Source organism: Podarcis muralis, chromosome 13 (genome assembly GCF_964188315.1).
Source record: "Podarcis muralis chromosome 13, rPodMur119.hap1.1, whole genome shotgun sequence".
Classification (NCBI taxonomy): Eukaryota; Metazoa; Chordata; class Lepidosauria; order Squamata; family Lacertidae; genus Podarcis; species Podarcis muralis.
The window spans coordinates 11863630-11877970 of NC_135667.1; the positions used below are offsets into that span (position 1 = coordinate 11863630).

The 14341-nt window shown below is 44.8% G+C and overlaps 1 pseudogene; it reads right to left on the reverse strand.

Annotated features, from left to right (window-relative positions):
• Positions 1-450: 450 nt before the first annotated feature.
• On the reverse strand, positions 451-14105 carry LOC114583412 (vomeronasal type-2 receptor 26-like; annotated as a pseudogene).
• Between the last annotated feature and the right edge of the window lie 236 nt (positions 14106-14341).

A 14341-nucleotide genomic window follows, 5' to 3' on the forward strand; every position in this document is an offset into this window, starting at 1 on the left:
TGGAGGAGACTCTTGAGAGTTCCATGGACTGCAAGAAGATCAACCCTATCCATTCTTAAGGATATCAGCCCTGAGTGCTCACTGGAAGGACAGATTGTGAAGCTGAGGATCCAATACTTTGGTCACCTCATGAGAAGAGAAGACTCCCTGGGAAAGACTCTGATGTTGGGAAAGATGGAGGGCACAAGGAGAATGGGACGACAGAGGACGGGATGGTTGGATAGTGTTCTCGAAGTTACCAGAATGAGTTTGACCAAACTGTGGGAGGCAGTGGAAGGCAGCAGTGCTTGGCATGCTCTGGTCCATGGGGTAACGAAGAGTCGGACACGACTAAACGACTAAACAGCAACAACAATATCAAGAGAACCTGAAAGGTGAAGCCTTCCCAAACATACAAACCTTAAAACATTTAAAACGTTATCCACTATAATGATTTTAATAATTAGATTGTTACTTATTTCTCTTTTTTAGCTGCTCTTTTGAGTTCAGTTCAGGCTTGAAGACAATGATATAACATTTTGGGGAGAAGATACAACCCAAGATTCCAGCACTGGAGGCCAAGATGGAGAAGATCTCCACAGCCACTATGTACTTCCCTTTGGTGCTTAAGTAGCATGGAACAAAAGAAAGCCACACACTGCAAAACACCAACATGCTGAAAGTGATAAATTTGGCTTCATTAAAAGTGTCCGGAAGCTTCCGAGCAAAGAAAGCCACAACGAAGCTGACAAGAGCCAGCAATCCCATGTAACCAAGAACAGAGTAGAACATGTTGGCTGAGCCTTCATTGCATTCCACTATGACTTCTTCAGGCAGAGAGTGCATGTCCAGATCCGGAAAAGGAGGGTCAGTACAGAGCCATACTATACAAGTACTTGCCTGGATAGAAGCACAACCAAGAACAATAGAGGTGGAAAATCTTGTCCCCACCCATTTCCTCATCTTGGATCCTGGTTTGGTGGCCATGAAAGCCAGAACCACCGTGAGGGTTTTAGCCAAAACAGAAGAAACAGCCACTGAGAAGATGATACCAAAGGCAGTTTGTCGTAGATTGCAGGTCAGTAACTGGGGGCGCCCAATGAATAGCAAGGAGCAGAGGAAGCAGAGCAGGAGGGAGATGAGCAGGGTGTAGGTGAGATTCCGGTTGTTGGCTTTGACAATGGGAGTGTTTTGATGTTTGATGAAGATTCCAAACACCAAGGCTGTAGTTGCAGAAAAAGCCAGAGCCAAAAGAGCCAAACTGATGCCTAAAGGTGCTTCATAAGATAGGAAGTTTTCTTTCTTGCTGATGCACTGGTTTCTCTCCTGGTTAGGATACTGATCTTCTTGGCACTGGAAGCAGTTATCCATATCTGGCAGTATAAAGAAATCAGGATTATAGTTATAGCATTTTCAGTCTCACTGAAATACAAATATTTATGGTCTAGGATCAGGAAACTGTATTATAATTTAATGTAATTTACAAAAGACACAATACAAAACATTATCTTTTTCAGGAAATTGTTAGAGTGTTAACATGTTTGTCTTTATGGTAAGCTATTTTTGGAAGATTCTTTCCAGTGGATAATTAAATCAGAATTAAATCTAAATGATAAGCTCCATAAATGTATGTTTGTGTTTACACGTGTGTAGAATTGGAATTTGGGTGTGTTTAGAGGGGGAAATCCCTAGTTCATCAATAAGAACTTTCAAAGCTATCTGAATGGAGAAAAAATAATTAAACATTAATGTTTCACAGCTTACCAGTAGAAATGGTTGTAAAATAGGAAGTTTCATTTACCAATATTCAGAGTATTTCCTATCCCAGAAAGGAAGCTTAATGTCAAAGGAAGACTAAAGGTGCTAATATAATCCAGTTAACACACCTAGGAATATGGTAAAAAAAATAAAAAATACTATTGAATTGAAAATTCTAGAATTTTGGTGATCAAGTAAGTTTGGTGTCCATGCAATCCATGAAGTTTTCAGGTGTGGAGGTAAGCAGAAGATATGCTGGTTAGCAATTTATAAGATTGTTTATGATAAAACACTTATACAGTGGTACCTTGGTTTAAGAACAGTAAATATATTTCACAAAGAATAAATGGTATGCGGGAAAGATGGAGGCAGTTGGTACTTGATGGTTGGTTCGTTCTTCTGTTAGTTGCATCTTTGACTGAGAGCGTGGGAGTTTGGTGACTTCAAGCAGACATTGTTTGGAGGGATTTTTGAGGACAGGCAAGATTTGGTTTATTAACTTATGCTATGCTATGAAGGAGCTTTGAAAACAAAAAGGACTAAACCCTCTCTTGGGCTCAAGGGACAGAAGCACGTTGTCATATATATATATATATATATATATATATATATATATATATATGCAGGTTTTGGTGTCCTCGGGTGTCTTCCCGTGTAAAAGTTGGGGTGTCTAGGCGACGTTTTGACGAGGTCTCACTCGTCATCTTCAGGCTGGTGCTTTCGGCTTCTTGTTACTGGAACAGAGCAGGATCTCAGTGTTTGAGTTCCTATAAATACTGTTGAGGAGGTGTGGTGTATAGCCTCCAATGTTCTGGGCAGAGAGGAAGTTCCCAGGCTAGTGTGCCTTTTCTTCTTTTGTTCCTTAATTACTTGAGGGATATCTTGAGTGATTTCTTGAGTGATATCCTGAGTACCACTTAGGTGGGTCATTAGGTGTGGATTAGTTGCTAAAGTCTTTGTGTCTTGACCTCTTGAACTTTGTGAAGAGTTTTTCTGAGAAGATGGCTGTACTGCACTTAGTTGTGCTCTGGCTTGGCTTCGTGTATAGGGGCGAGCTGTGGTTTTGTGGCCTGTGCCAGCCAGATCTGTGTAGGGATTGCAGGGGGGTGCAGCATCCGGCAAACGTCGCCTAGACACCCCAACTTTTACACGGGAAGACACCCGAGGACACCAAAACCTGCATTCCTGTACCCGTGAAAATCTACGAAAGCATATATATATATATATATATATATATATATAATATCAACTGTTGACAACCAGGCAAGTATTCTTTCTCTTCAGGTCTTGGGTAAGGTGTCTTATTCATATATATATATATGAGTGAATGATACTTGTTCAACGGTTGAAAACCAGACAAGTAAAGGTTTATCTTCAAATATTTTGTAAGGCGACTATTCGTTCATAAATAGCTAACAAAAAACATGTTCTCAATATAGTTGATATACTATAGCATACACTCCCCTACCTGTCTGGTTTGAAATCTTCCCTTCTGGACATGGAGTGCAATCATAGCAGCAAAATGGTTCTCCCTCTTTCCTTTGTCTGCTGTAACCTGGATGGCAGTGGTCATTGCACAAGGCAAGGGGCACCACCTGCCCATAAAACAGAAGATATTGCATGTATTCTATTCTATTTGTGTTTGTTCTTTGCATTTTCATCAACAGGCTGCTGCATTGAAATAAGGCACCCAGAGGGTTTTTAAAAAATAAATTAATTAATAAATGCCACCAACTTTACAATGGTTGTGACAATCACCAATATTTGTGCATATTCAACCCAACAAAGATAATAGAAGAGTTGTAGGGGACTCTGAGGATCATGTATTCCAACCCCCGTGCAATGCAGGAATATACAGCTGTCCTATAAAGGGATCAAACCTGTGACCTTGGCATTATCAGCACCTTGCTCTAACCAACTGAGCCACTCAGCCAGTAAATGGTTCAGGCAAAGAAAATGTGAATATCTACTGATATGTGTAGATTTTATAATATGTTTTTAAAGATGAGAAGTGGCAGCTTGGTTCCTTTAAAGAAATGAATCACAGAAATGAAACTAAAGATTCCTACGAAGCACAATTTTGTATTGCATGCTTTCTGTGCTTGTTGCATGTGGATGTTCTCATTATAAAACATTTATTTCATTATTGGATTATTATTTCACAATCCACCTTAAGAAAAATGAAATCTCAAACATGGCAACAGCAGAAATACAGTGCGTAGGCAGAGGTATATGGGAGCCAAAGAACACACCAAAAATTTATTATAATTTTTATTAATGTATAATTCCCTGACACCTAAAAAGTTCTTCCACAGAATGACTACAAAGGTTCTAACCCTTTGCTGCTAGTCACACTACACCAACACCCCTACCACTGGTCAACAAATCTTGGTTCAACTAAATAGTCTAGGCATTTCAAATGGTGTTTCAGGGAAGAGCTGCACGGTTTTAAACCCTGAAAGCCAAGATCACTACAGTGACATGTAAACAACCCATCCCTAACATACAAAGAATCAATGCAGCTAAAAGGAACTCATTCAGCAGGGTGTACATGATTATGAAACAAATCTGGTGAATGTCTACCTATAGTACTCAGAAGCTGCAGCTGGGTCCTACCTGGTTAAAACTCTGGTGCCATGTAATGATCTTCTCATCAATGGAGAAATCACTGCCCAGTGGAGCTTGGGGATCCACTTTCCCAACTTTCACTCTTAAGAAGGACTTATTTGGGAAAGTCACCCAGTTGATAATATCAAGTCCACCTTCTAGCTCACGTTTCTCATTAAAAAACACAGTGTCCCCCACACTGTTGTTAAACAAGATATTTCTCAGGAAAGGTTGAAGCTACAGAGGAAGAAAGAGAATGGTAGATTTGGTAAAAATAGAGAAGACACTACAAAGCTTCTGTTTTCTCATGCTGGGATCAATTCATACTATTTGTTGAAGCTCCCCTTGAGATTTAAGGGGAGACATACCTGCCCAGGTTCCATTTTAGAAACTAATTTTGTTTTTCATAATTAAGAAGCATTTTTTACCTAGAGGTAGAGGCTGCCTTCATTCAATGTAAGTAAACATTTTTACTTTTACAAATTTGCCTGGTTTATTCTGAGCAACAGGTAGAAACTGAGGAAAGATCAGCAGAACACAAATAAAAAGGGATAAAATGTGTAATTTCATAATTCCTAGCTTCACAGCCTCCTTGCCATCCTTTTTCTCACACACATGTTGGATAGGAGGCTTAAATTCTAATTTACAGATTTAATCCTCAATCCATGTCCATACAACCTAAGTTCAACATTTCCATTCAACTCTTTTTACATAGACATTAATACAACAGAAGCTTTTGAACTTCTTATTGAATTTCACCAAACCAATGCAAGTGTGTATTCCTTGACAAACTATATTAGACATTACCTGGAAATATTGATTTTGAGATCTCAGATAGTTACCAAGCACCATCTCTCCCTGTTTGGTTCTGGGTGCCAACATGGCATGCAAAGCATGTGCCACAGCATAGATGGCATTGTAGATGCTGTAGCTTTGGCTGGTCATTTGCATTTCAAAAAAAGCCCCAGGAAGGCTCTCCAACTTCTCCTCACCAGTGCAGGATTCCCCCTCCATCTCCACATCTAGAAACTGGCAACCAAATGCCTGTTGCCAGAAGAACTTGATAAAACCATAGCCTCAGAGTGGGGATTTAGGTTCAGGAGGAAAGGGTGGAACCCCTTCACCTCACTGGAATGAATGGCAAAGGATAAGGCACCATGGAAGTTTTGTATATCCAGATCTTTGTGGAATGGGTCCGAAGAGAAATCCCAGTCAGCGGTCATAACCCACACTTTGTTTATGGGACTCATACTCATCATTCTACCTATCAGTAGCAGCCATTGCAAACCTGTCTTGGTGTTTTTGTCTGCATTGACAACAAATACATTGATGTTTGTTTTGCTTAGGGACTCCGCCATATTCTGACATTTCTCTATCAACCCATTATCACCAAAACCACTGTGGTTTACCACTCTCTCAGTGACAGCTACACATATGCCATTCCGGGAAAGCTGGCGTGTCAACTTTTTCACAAATGTTTCTCCTTTATCGTCAGCTGTGACAAATATCCCAACCCACTTCCACTGGAAATAGAGAAGAAGCTGAACAATGCCAGTGTATTGATGTTCTTCACTGGGGGCCATTTGGTACAAGGAAGAAATATGGTCTTTTTCACTCACCGCTGGAGTAAATGAAGAATAGGTGATCTAGCAAAGAACAGAGGGATTTTTAAATCACCAGGTAGGATATTTATGTTTCTTGAGGTTTTTTTATTCAAGCTGAGTTCAATAACTTTCTGAGTTTAGGATTACTTTTTGAATCTGCTTTTCCATATCCCAGCTCCTCATTTTCCTACTTTTGCCGTGTCTTATAGGCAGTAGTGGCTGGTGGAGTGGGTCAGGGGAACTTATTTGACATCTTGGGACAAGAGGGAGGGCAAAAAGGAAGGGAGGGAGGTTTGAACAGTGCAAATGCATCATGGTGAGTGCTGCATTGGGTACATTAGGTGCATTTTCATCACACCACAGAGCTGCTCCTCCTGGCACCACACACAGGAAAACCGGGCGGCAGCACTGCCATTGTACCGCAAGCTTTACTTTTGGGGGCAGCACAGGATTTTAGGAGGGCGATTGGGGCCTGAAGGGGTGTGCAGAACAGGCTGTGGCCTTTGCAGGCTTTCACAGCTCCACTCACTTGAAATTTCAGCGTTCATGACATAGGAAAACGGCCAGGTAAACAGATATTTTTGTGGAGGAGGGTCAAGATATTAACTGATATGCATCATAATCGGCTGGCAATTACTGACATGATTTTCTACAGATAACTATGTTGTTGTTTTTAAAAGGCAAGACTTATTTGTTTTAGCCTGCCAAAAACATTCTCCTGGCCTTTTCCCCCTCCCAGTACCCTGGGAATATTCACTACGGCTAAATCATATACAAGAGTTGTGGAGTCTTCATTCCAGCCACACTCTTCCTACCTGTAGAATCTTATAAAGCTCCAAGATGGAGGCCATATGGCTTGAAGTTTCAGACTCAAGGCCCCCAATGGCAGCTACCAGGTTCTTCTCAACACCACACTTGTAGTTGGGGATGGTTTTCCTATGATGAGAGATGAGGTTCAAAGTATTCTGATAAGTCATCTTTGCATGACAGTAGCTGTCATAGATCTGGAACCCCAAAGTGATGTTGGATAAAATGCTGGGGTTCTCGTTGACCTCATTCACAGCAAAGACTAAGGAAAGGGCATGCTGGTAGTTCTTTGGCACTGTGCTGAAACAAGAGAGGGATTACGCATGTGGTGGGTCTTCCTGCTTCTGCTGGACAGACCTCATGTTTTGAAAGTGGATAAACACACAAAGACATTATCCCACAAGAAACAAATTTGAGGACATGCAATGAAACTGAATTTTGAAAGATCCAGGGGAGACAAAAGAAAGTAAACCCTTAGGTAAACTATGAAATTTATTCCCACAAGAGTTAGTGATGGCCAACAACTTATATGGCTTTAAATGAAGATTTGACATTTCTAATGAGGGATATAGCTATTAAGCACAGTGGCTATGTTCTCTCCCTGCCATTGGAGGCACCATGCCTTTGAAGCACAGTTTCGGGGAATAGGAGCTTAGAAGACTGCTGTAATGCTCAGGACTTGTTTGTAGATTTCTCATGGTATCTGGTTGGCCACTGTGAGATCACAGTGTGGGGCTATATGAGCCCTTGGCCGGAGTTAGCAGGGCCTTTCTTACATTTGCTAGTTCTAATGAAGTATGAAATGTATGACACAACTGCTGAAGAGCAGAGTAGGAAAAAAGAATAATAAATAAGAATAATAATAAATTTTATTTATATCCCGCCCTCCCCAGCCGAAGCTGGGCTCAGGGCGGCTAACAACAATCAAAATTGTCCAACATTCTAAAACATTCATTATAAAATTAATTAAATCAAATTAAAGGCAACCATCAAGCAAAATTTTGTGTGGATTGCCAGAGGAGGGGGTCAGGCTGCGCCCTGACCAAAGGCCTGGTGGAACAGCTCTGTCTTGCAGGCCCTGCGGAAGGATGTCAGGTCCTGCAGGGCCCTAGTCTCTTGTGACAGAGCGTTCCACCAGATTGGAGCCGCGGCCGAGAAAGCCCTGGCTCTAGTTGAGGCCAACCTAACCTCTCTGTGGCCTGGGATCTTTAGGATGTTTTTATTTGTAGACCGTAAATTTCTCTGTGGGACATACCAGGAGAGGCGGTCCCGTAGGTATGAGGATCCTAGGCCGTATAGGGCTTTAAAGGTTAAAACCAGCACCTTAAACCTGATCCTGTACTCCACTGGGAGCCAGTGCAGCTGGTATAGTACCAGATGGATATGATCTCGCAGCGAAGACCCCATAAGGAGTCTCGCCGCGGCATTCTGCACCCGCTGGAGTTTCTGGGTCAGACTCAAGGACAACCCCACGTAGAGCAAGTTACAATAATCCAGTCTGGAGGTGACCGTCGCGTGGATCACAGTGGCTAGGTCAGGGCGAGAGAGATAAGGAGCCAACTGCTTAGCTTGGCGGAGATGAAAAAATGCCGCCTTTGTTATAGCTGTAATCTGCGCCTCCATAGAGAGGGAGGTATCGAAGATTACACCCAAACTCTTAACGGACGATGCTGGCACTAATTGCACCCCTGCAAGAGATGGGAGTTGCCTCCTCAATCCCATATCGCTCCGTCCCAGCCAGAGGACCTCTGTCTTTGAAGGGAAGGGAAAAATATGGCTCCAGATGAAATATGAATTTCAAAGGATGTCAGTGTTTTGGTTTTAAAAACATTTCAGGAAATCTGAATTAGTTAGGTGTGCATTTCAATGTAAATTGAGCTAATGTTCCCCCCTATTCCTACTTATTGACAGTCCAAGTGATGGTCCGATTTCATTGACTGTAGCTCAATCTACTGATGGTCTGCCTGTCCTCTCTAATACAAATCCAACTAGCCACCTGCCAACACTGAGGAGACTGCTTTTTGATCATACTATCACGTTTATTATGAAGTTTTTATTATGTACGTACATAACCAGAAGCTTTTATCCCCAAAGGAATAAATATGTGTTCTTACACATATTCATCAGCAGGTGTTTCCGTTGGCTTCTCCTTGAAGTCTATTGAAGTGAAGACAGGTGAGAAGAACTGTGAAGTGATTCCACCAATAAGAAAGTGCCCCGGCTGATAATACTGGTGTTGGATGTGGAAGAGGTCTATCACACAATGCAAAGCAGAATGTATCAAAAATAGAGGGAACAGCATGAGTAGGGGCCAGAAAGTTAATCTTAACATCTTGAGATGTGGAGGTTCTCCTCTTAAAAATAAAGCACCTGTTTCAGTCTAAAATACTTATCATCACCCAATGTCATCACCTTCTGTCCTGTTGCTCTCCAGCAGCTCTAGTCTATGTTTAAAAATAAATGGTTGAATAGCTGTCATTGGCACTGGGGTGGTTTTTTATAAGTATTCTGCTGTTTCTCTGTGGCATATGGGCTTCAAAATACCATATGGATATTGCTAGAGAAAGAATGAATTGCTGTGTGTTAAGATAATAACATGGTACACAGCCCCCGGGGGGTTGCTAGGTCTGTGGCACCATGTGCAGCAGAAGCATTGAACAAAATATGTTTTGCCCCCTTGAAAATATATTATCCGTTTCATTGCAGATTGGGCAGAGCAACTGATTTCAGGAAGATCAGAATGAGTGTGAAAATAATAGTGGATTAGCCAGGCCATGGGGGGAAATGGAAAGGCTGGTGTTCCATTATGCTTCAGAGAAGGGACTGTTCCAAAGTATAGAAAATGCCTTGCATGAAAAAGTGGTCAGGTCCAGTATCTTGACTAACAATGGAAGGAAGAAATAGTTCACTGAGAACTTGGCCAGTGTTTAAAGGTCGTTTTGTGGTTTTTTTGAAAGTATGATGTCCATTCGCATTGAGCACTTCCTTGCTTACTTTCAGGCTGCCAGAAAAGGCCCTCTGTCTTTTGTCTGATATTGTAAACAGAACGAGGCACAGTGATTGCAGTAATAACCTTTATTGCTCAATAATCAAGGAGTCAGCACATGGCACATCTGTCAGATAACCATGTCAGTTGCAGAAGCTAAAGTTCTGTCCTCAATCCCCCTTATTTATACCTTTGTCCTTGAATTTTTTTCACTGTGACTCAGCTTTCTTAATCATTCTAGCCTTTTCCCATCCCTCCTTTCCTGCGCTGGGAGTGGAGAAGGGGAAGAAGCTGAATCAGGACTGTATTGCAGAGTAGGAGACACAACCCCTGCTCCTTCTCTATCAGCACCTGCTGCTACCTCAAGCCTCTCCCCCTTCACCCTCATGCTCTGCTGGTGATTCCTCTCTGTCCCATGTCTGAACCTGGTTCAAAGTCCCCTTCACCTTCAGGTGCCTCCTGGCTGCCACCACTCTTCCTCATCCAGGCAGTCCCTAATGTGCACTATCAGGATTTACATCAGAGGATGCATGGGTTCAGGATAAGGCCTCTTTATTGCCTACATGAGGGATTAGTTTTTCAGATCAAAGTCATGTGTGGTGTCAGCAGGTATAAAGGGGATTTTTATTAAAACACCAAAGGAAAACCCAGCTCAGAGCTGCATATCTTAAATAAAATGAAAATGTGGTACAGGGGAGTGTGGGCAGTCCCAGAGCAGCTCAGAGTAAAGTGTGTGGCATGATAGAGGCAATGGCACATCCCCTCCTTAATAGAACCTTTTTGGACCCAGAAGCTATGAACCAGAAGCTATGACCCAGAAACTATAATAATAATAATAATTTATTATTTATACCCCGCCCATCTGGCTGGGTTTCCCCAGCCACTCTGGGCGGCTTCCAACTGAATATTAAAAACAGTACAGCATCAAACATTAAAAACTTCCCTAAAGAGGGCTGCCTTCAGATGACTTTTAAAAGTAAAATAGTTGTTTATTGCTTTGACATCTGCTGGGAGGGCGTTCCACAGGGCAGGAGCCACTACCGAGAAGGCCCTCTGCCTGGTTCCCTGTGACCTTACTTCTCGCAGTGAGGGAACCGCCAGAAGGCCCTCGGCGCTGGATCTCAGTGTCCGGGCTGAACGATGGGGGTGGAGACGCTCCTTCAGGTATACTGGACCGAGGCCGTTTAGGGCTTTAAAGGTCAGCACCAACACTTTGAATTGTGCTCGGAAACGTACTGGGAGCCAATGCAGATCTCTCAGAACTGGTGTTATGTGGTCCCAGCGGCCACTCCCAGTCACCAGTCTAGCGGCCGCATTCTGGATTAATTGCAGTTTCCGGGTCACCTTCAAAGGTAGCCCCACGTAGAGCGCGTTGCAGTAGTCCAAGCGGGAGATAACTAGAGCATGCACCACTCTGGCAAGACAGTCTGCGGGCAGGTAGGGTCTTAGCCTGCGTACCAGGTGGAGCTGGTAAACAGCTGCCCTGGACACAGAATTAACCTGTGCCTCCATGGACAGCTGTGAGTCCAAAATGACTCCCAGGCTGCGCACCTGGTCCTTCAGGGGCACAGTTACCCCATTCAGGACCAGGGAATCCCCCACACCTGCCCGCCCCCTGTCCCCCAAAAACAGTACTTCTGTCTTGTCAGGATTCAGCCTCAATCTGTTAGCCGCCATCCATCCTCCAACAGCCTCCAGGCACTCACACAGGACCTTCACCGCCTTCACTGGTTCTGATTTAAAGGAGAGGTAGAGCTGGGTGTCATCTGCATACTGATGAACATCCAGCCCAAACCCCCTGATGATCTCTCCCAGCGGCTTCATATAGATATTAAAAAGCATGGGGGAGAGGACGGAACCCTGAGGCACCCCACAAGTGAGAGCCCAGGGGTCTGAACACTCATCCCCCACCACCACTTTCTGGACACGGCCCAGGAGAAAGGAGCGGAACCACCGTATAACAGTGCCCCCAGCTCCCAGCCCCTCTAGACGGTCCAGAAGGATGTTATGGTCGATGGTGTCAAAGGCCGCTGAGAGATCCAGCAGAACTAGGAAACAGCTCTCACCTTTGTCCCTAGCCCGCCGGAGATCATCAACCAGCGCGACCAAGGCAGTTTCAGTCCCATGGTGAGGCCTGAATCCCGATTGGAAGGGATCCAAATGGTCCACATCCTCCAGGCGTGCTTGGAGTTGTCTGGCAACCACCCGCTCAATCACCTTGCCCAAGAATGGTAAATTTGAGACTGGGCGATAGTTGGCCAAATTGGCTGGGTCTAAAGATGTTTTTTTAAGAAGCGGTTTAATGACCGCCTCTTTCAGCGGGTCTGGGAAGGCTCCCTCATAGAGGGAAGCATTCACCACCCTGCAGAGCCCATCGCCCAGCCCTTCCCGGCTCGCTTTTATCAGCCAGGATGGGCAAGGATCCAGGAGACAGGTGGTCGGTTTCACTTGTCCAAGCAGCCTGTCCACATCCTCGGAGGTAACAGATTGGAATTGATCCCATGTAACAGGACCAGACAGAACTCTAGCACTCTCCCACCCTGGCCCTGCTCCCACGGTGGAGTCTACCTCCTTCTGAATCTGAGCGACTTTATCTGCAAAAAACTTTGCAAAAGCATTGCAGGAGATCTTGGGGTCCCTACCAGGCCCCGGTGGTGCAGGTGGTTCCGATAGATTGCGAACTACCTGAAAAAGTCTCCTGCTGCTGTTTTCTGCAGATGCAATGGAGGCGGTGAAGAAGGCCCTCTTCGCCGTCGCCATTGCCACTTGGTAGGCTCGACGTTGAGCTCTAGCCCGTGTCCGGTCTGATTCAGAATGAGTTTTCCGCCACCGGCGCTCTAGCCGTCTCAACGATTGTTTCATCACCCTCAGCTCCGGGGAAAACCACGGGGCTGTCCGGGCTCCATGCAATCGGAGAGGGCGCTTCGGAGCCAGACAGTCAATAGCCCTGGTTAACTCCGCATTCCAGCGGGCCACCAGGGAATCAGCTGAAAGGCCATCAACTTGGGATAAAACATCCCCTACCACTCTCTGGAAGCCAATTGGATCCATTAAGTGGCGGGGGCGGACCATCCGAATCGGTCCCACCTCCCTGCAGAGGGGAAGGGTCGCGGAGAAGTCCAGTTGCACCAGGAAGTGATCTGACCATGGCACTTTTTTTGTTTCGCTTTTAGATAATGTCAGATCACCAACATCTGTAGAGGTAAACACCAAGTCTAAGGCATGTCCGCGGCTATGAGTTGGGCCAAACTTATTCAGGGACAGCCCCATGGAGGCCATGCTTTCCACGAAGTCCCGAGCGGCCCCTTGTAAGGTCGTGTCGGCATGGATGTTAAAATCCCCCAGGACAACCAAGCTAGGTGTCTCCAGGAGCATATCCGCCACGACCTGAAGCAGCTCGGGCAGGGAATCCTTGGTGCAGCGGGGAGGTCGGTACACCAATAGGAATCCTGTACTGCCCCTATTGCCCAACTTCCAGAACATGCACTCAGAAAATTGGGTCTTCCCAATAGGACGCCTGGTGCAGACTAATGACTTCCTAAAAATCACTGCAACCCCCCCTCCCCGCCCACATGACCTGGGTTGCTGTGCGTAAGAGAAACCTGGTGGGCAAGCAGCGGCAAGGACAGGCCCATCTGCCTCATCCAACCAGGTCTCTGTCACACATGCCAGGTCAAATCCTCCATCCACAATCAGGTCGTGGATGGCAGTGGTTTTATTCATCATTGACCTGGCATTGCACAGCAACACTTTCAGGTCATGTGGCTTTCCCTTGCTGATTCCAGTATCCTTCCGGTCAGGACCAGACCTGGAGGCAGGGATAGTCCTCAACCAACGACTAAACCTGCCTCCTCGGTAATGACATGGTCTGGTCTTAGCGTAACTCCTCCTCCGGCCCGTGATCACTGAGATCGGGTGTCCCAATACATTCCCTCCTGTGGAACCTGCCCCAGCCATTCTATTGGCTGAGGCCCACTCCCAGGCAGCCCTGACCCTTCCCCTTAAAAGGCAAAATACAAACTATATAATAACTTAACAGAATAATAAAAATAGAAGCACAGCAAAAAACAATAGTGCTAAAAATAAACTGTTCCCCACCCTAACTAAATACTTAACCAACCGCAAACAGAAATAAAATTATAAAATTATAAAACATTATAAAAAACAACCACCACCATTCAAGGTGCAGCAAATTAAAAGCAGTTAAAACATTTAAAACCATTTAAAACTACGAGCCATAAACTATGACCCAGTGACAGGAGTGCTAAGTGGGAGGTGGGGGGCTAACCCTGAGAAATTTCAAGGAAGGAGCATGGCTCTCTCAACATTTCATGGCGGCCATTGTGGCGCAAGCCAAAGGGCATGCTAGCGTCACCTCACTTTGCCATTGTAATTGAGGGATGTCAGCATGCCATGACCCATGCGGAAGCCATGGGGCATCTGCATGACATGTCAACACACCCCACAGTGTGTGTAAGTGACGTTAGGACACCCCACGGCATGTATACATGGCCTGCTGACATCACACTTCCCAGGCAACCCCGATCACAGGGGTAAGGCAGCGTGAATGCCCTTTGACAAATAACCCCTTTGAGGGAAA